Raw genomic sequence first — 5,754 nt, forward strand, 5'->3', positions numbered from 1 at the left:
TTGGAAAGACCCATCTTTTGACCAGCTTTAACTCCTACATGTCTTGAATTGTTGCTTCACGTATCTACATAATTTTCAACCCTCATGATGCCATCCATTTTGTGCAAGCTGCACCAGTCCCTCCTGCGAGCAAACGACCACCCCCACAACAGTCATCTGCCCACCCCTGTGTTCACGTTGGGCTGGTGTTCTTCGGCTTTACATACTTCCCCCTTTCCTCTCCACAACATAACGATGGTCCATTAATGGCAAAGAGTATCATTTGCTTGGCATCAGACCAGGATACATATTCTCCAAAAAGCACGATCTTTGTCCGCATTGTGCCCAGTGCAACAAACCGATATGCTGCTTTTTAGTATGCGGCTTGGAACAGTGCTCTCCTTGACCCGACGGCCTTTCAGGTTGATGTGTATAACCGTTTTACTATGGATATAGATACTTTTGGGCCTGTTTCCTCCAGCATCTTCACAAGGGCCTTTGCTGTTGTTCTGGGATTGATTTGACTTTTCGCACCAAAGTACGTTCATCTCTAGGAGACAGAACGCATCTCCTTCCTGAGCGTTGACACTGTGTGTGTCCATGGTGTTTATGCTTGCGTATATTGTTTGTACAGATGAACGTGGTACCTTCAGATGTTTGGAAATTACTCCAAGGATAAACCAGCATTTTGTTTTTGGCTGATTTCTTTGATTTTCCCAGATGTCAAGCAAAGAGGCACTGAGTTTGAAGGTAGGCCTTGAAATACATCCACAGTTACACCCCAATTTACTCAAATGATGTCAATTAGCCTATCAGAAGCTTCTAAAGCCATGACATAATTTTCTGGAATTTTCCAAGCTGTTTAAAGTCACAGTCAACTTAGTGTATGTTAACATCTGACCCACTGGAATTGTGACACAGTGAATTATATGTGAAATAATCTGTCTGAAACAATTGTTGGAAAAATGACTTGTGTCATGCACAAAGTAGATGTCCTAACCGACTTGCCAAAACTATAGTTGTTAACAAGAATTTTGTGGAGTGGTTGAGAAACGAGTTTTAATGACTCCAACCTAAGTGTATGTAATCTTCCGACTTGAACTGTATGTTAACATGGGCTATTTTGAGCACTTTTCTGTAATGCTTGCTTGTTTTCATTGCTTTACTGGGAAGCTTAGCAGAAGTAGATATTCTCATGTTATTTATGTTAGTGCAGGGTGAGCCCACACAGTGGACTTCGTACTAGGGCACACCGCCACAGTGCTAACAGCAGATCTGGTTCATCTCTCCTCTTGATGGACAATGACCGCAAGCATAGTTCCAACGTTGTGGCAAAATGACTTAAGGACAACAAAGTCAAGGTATTGGAGTGGCCATCACAAAGACCTGACCTCAATCCTATAGACAATTTGTGGGCAGAACTGAAAAAGCATGTGCGAGCAAGGAGGCCTACAAACCTGACTCAGTTACACCAGCTTTGTCAGGTGGAATGGGCCAAAATTCACCCAACTTATTGTGGGAAGCTTGTGGAAGGCTACCCGAAATGTTTGATCGAAGTTAAACAATTTAAAGGCAATGCTACCAAATACTAATTGAGTGTATGTAAACTTCTGACCCACTGGGAATGTGATGAAAGAAATAAAAGCTGAAATAACAAATTCTCTCTACTATTATTCTGACATTTCTCATTCTTAAAATAAAGTGGTGATCCTAACTGACCTAAAACAGGGAATTTTTACTAGGATTAAATGTCAGGAATTGTGAAAAACTTAGTTGAAATGTATTTTGCTAAGGTGTATGTAATCTTCCGACTTCAACTGTATGTAGCTTAAGAAACAAGGTTCATGAAATTAATAATTTGCTAGTTACAGATGACATTCATATTCTTGCTATCTCTGAAATTCACTTAGACAATACCTTTGATACAGTGGTAGCAATACAAGGTTATAACATTTTCAGAAAATATAGAAATACCACTGGTGGAGATGTTGCTGTTTATATTCAGAACCACATTCCTGTAAAGATTAGAGAGGATCTCATGTTAAATACTGTTGAAGTAATATGGCTACAGGTTAATCTGCCTCACCTAAAGCCCATTATTGTGGGAAGCCGCTATAGACCACCAAGTGCTAACAGTCAGTATCTGAATAACATGTGTGAAATGCTTGATAATGTATGTGATATAAACAGAGAGGTATATTTTCTCTATGATTTAAATATTGACTGGCTTTCATCAAGCTGCCCACTCAGGAAAAAGCTTCAAACAGTAACCAGTGCCTGCAACCTGGTTCAGGTTATCAATCAACCTGCCAGGGTAGTTACAAACAGTACAGGAATGAAATCATCAACATGTATTGGTCACATCTTTACCAACGCTTCAGAAATGTGCTTGAAAGCAGTATCCAGACCCATCGGATGTAGTGATCACAATATAGTGTCCATATCTAGGAAAACCAAAGTTCCAAAGGCTGGGCCTTATATAGTGTATAAGCKGTCATACAATAAGTTTTGTAGTGATTCCTATGTTGTTGATGTAAATAATATTTGTTGGTCCGTGGTGTGTAATGAGTAGCAAAGAGATGTTGCACTTGACACATTTATGAAATTGCTTATCCCAGTTACTAATAAGCATGCACCCATTAAGAAAATGACTGTAAAACTGTTAAATCCCCATGGWTTGATGAGGAATTGAGCAATTGTATGGTTGAGAGGGATGAGGCGAAAGGAATGGCAAATAAGTCTGGCTGCACAACCAATTGGAAAACGTACTGCAMATTGAGAAATCATGTGTCTAAACTGAATAAAAAGATGAAGACACTACACTATGAAAYAAAAAATGACATAAAGAATAATAGTAAAACACTTTGGAGAACCTTAAATGGAATTTTGKGRAAAAAGGCAAACTCAGCTCCATCATTCATTGAATCAGATGGCTCAATCATCACAACACCGACTGATATTGCCAACTACTTTAATGATTTTTTAATTGGAAAGATTAGCAAACTTAAGCATGACATGCAGCAACAAACGCTGACACTACACATCCAAGTATATCTGACCAAATTTTGGAAAGACAAGAATTGTAATTTGGATTTCATAAAGTGAGTGAGGAGAGGTGAAAAACGTATTATCTATCAACATGACAAGCCACGAGGTCTGAACAACTTGATTGAAAATTACCGAGGATACTAGTGGACGAATTGCCACTCCTATTGCCATATCTTCAATTTAGAGCCTACTAGAAAGTGTGCCCTCAGGCCCTGAGGGAAGCAAAATGTCACGCTCGCTATCTTCAAACTCCCTGTCATAAAACAACCAAGGCGCAGCGTGCATGTCGTTCCACATCTTTTAATAGGAGTGAAAAACTTAAAACAAACAAACAGTTAAACAGCAAAGACCGTGACGCAACCGAGGTGCACACAAACACACACGGGAAAATAATACTACCCACACATTAGATGGGAAAAAAGGCTGCCATAAGTATGATTCTCAATCAGAGACAACGATAGACAGCTGTCCCTTATTGAGAACCACCCGGTCAAAACATAGAGAATACAGAAACATAGAAAACAAAACATAGAATGCCCACCCCACATCACACCCTGACCTAACCAAATAGAGAAATAAAACGGCTCTCTAAGGTCAGGGCGTGACACAAAAGTAATTCCGCTACCTAAGTATAGTAAAGCCCCTTTTACTGGCTCAAATAGTCGACCATTCARCCTGTTACCAACCATTAGTAAAGTTTTGGAAAAAATGGTGTTTGACCAGATACAACGCTATTTTACAGTAAACAAATTGACAACAGGCTTTCAGCACGCTTATAGGGAAGGGCATTCAACAAGAACAGCACTTACACAAATGACTGATGATTGGCTGAGAGAAATTGATGATAAAAAGATTGTGGGGGCTATTTTGTTAGACGTCAGTGTGGCTTTTGACATTATCGATCATAGTCTTCTACTGGAAAAACGTATGTGTTATGGCTTTACACCCCCTGCTATATTGTGGATAAAGAGTTACCTGTCTAACAGAACACAGAGGGTGTTCTTTAATGGAAGCCTCTCCATCATAATCTGGGTAGAATCAGGAATTCCCCAGGGCAGCTGTCTACACTGGCTTTACTTTTTTCAGTAAAGCCAGTGTGTCTATCTATGTAGATGACTCCACAGTACTATATAGAGCCATGACTACATGGAACTCTATTCCACATCAGGTAACTGATGCAAGCAGTAGAATCAGATTTAAAAAACAGATAAAAATACACCTTATGGAACAGCGGGCACTGTGAAGCAACACAAACATAGGCCCAGACACATGCATACACACACATGATAGCATACGCATTATACACACACGTGCATATAGATTTTGTGTTGTAGATGTGTGGTACTGTAGTGGAGTAGGGGCCTAAGGGCACACACTTAGTGTGTTGTGAAATCTGTTATGAATGTATTGTTATGTTTTTAAAATTGTATAACTGCTTTCATTTAGCCGGACCCCAGGAAGAGTGTGACCCTTTTTTCTCTCTTGCACATATACTTACACATACACATACATATACTTACACATACTTATACTGACACACACACACACACACACACACACACACACACACTGGTCCCAGTATGGCAGAATGCAGCTCTCTCAGTGGCTGAGTAGTATGTGTGACAGTCATTCTCAGGTGTCCTGTCGTCTCCATGCTGTGTGTGACACAGACAGGGGATGACACCTCTACATCTCCTCTGAAATTAACCAACCAAAGCTCATTTCCTCTGTAATTCAGATTTCTCTACGCAGGTGAGGGTTGGAATAATACAAAGGCTGGGATATGACACTGAGGTAGGCCTGTTTCAACACCTCCTGCTGTGATTGTAACATGAGTCTGATGATTGCCCACCTCTCTAACTACARCACACACACCATTGAAACCAGTGGCGGTCGGTGCTGTTTAAGATGAGGGAGGACCACTTTTTTTTGTGAGCATGGCCTTATTTATATTACAGCATATTGAATGACTGTAATTCATATTCCATTCACCCAGTTCAATGTAACATCGATAGGCTAAGGCTACTACATGATACTCAAATGGTCCCTATACCCATCATGAGGTTGCTACAACCTAGCCTATGAATGAAAGTTTACAACGTAGGTGCACGCACACAGGTCGAGAACATTTTTAGGTGACAGACAGTGACACATGGACAGACAGTGACACATTTAATACCGCCTTGCGCACTCTTGCCTGCATCTAGCTGATCTAGGGTGGAATCATTAGTCCAACAGTTGCAAACAAGAGATTCTATTGGACAAATTCAGGTACACTACCGTTCAAAAGTTTGGAGTCACTTAGAAATTTCCTTATTTTTGAAAGAAAAGCTAATTTTTTGTCCATTAAAACAACATAAAATTGATCAGAATTACAGTGTAGACATTGTTAATGTTGTAAATGAATATTGTAGCTGGAAACGGCTGATTTGTAAAGGAATATCTACATAGGCGTACTGAGGCCCATTATCAGCAACCATCCCTCCTGTGTTCCAATGGCACGTTGTGTTAGCTAATCCAAGTTTATCATTTTAAGTTAATACCTGTTTCACTCCATTTGTTTCCGTTTAAGAAACGATTTAACAGAATTGGTGGAATTAATACACCCCTGATCACATGTAAACACAGTTCACTTTCATAGTAGCCACGTTGTATTCTCCTTTCACCTTTTCCTTTGTATTGTGGACTCCAATGCACAACACATCAGCTGTATGTGAACAGGCGAAA

Source organism: Salvelinus sp. IW2-2015, linkage group LG1, assembly GCF_002910315.2.
Source record: "Salvelinus sp. IW2-2015 linkage group LG1, ASM291031v2, whole genome shotgun sequence".
Taxonomy (NCBI): domain Eukaryota; kingdom Metazoa; phylum Chordata; class Actinopteri; order Salmoniformes; family Salmonidae; genus Salvelinus; species Salvelinus sp. IW2-2015.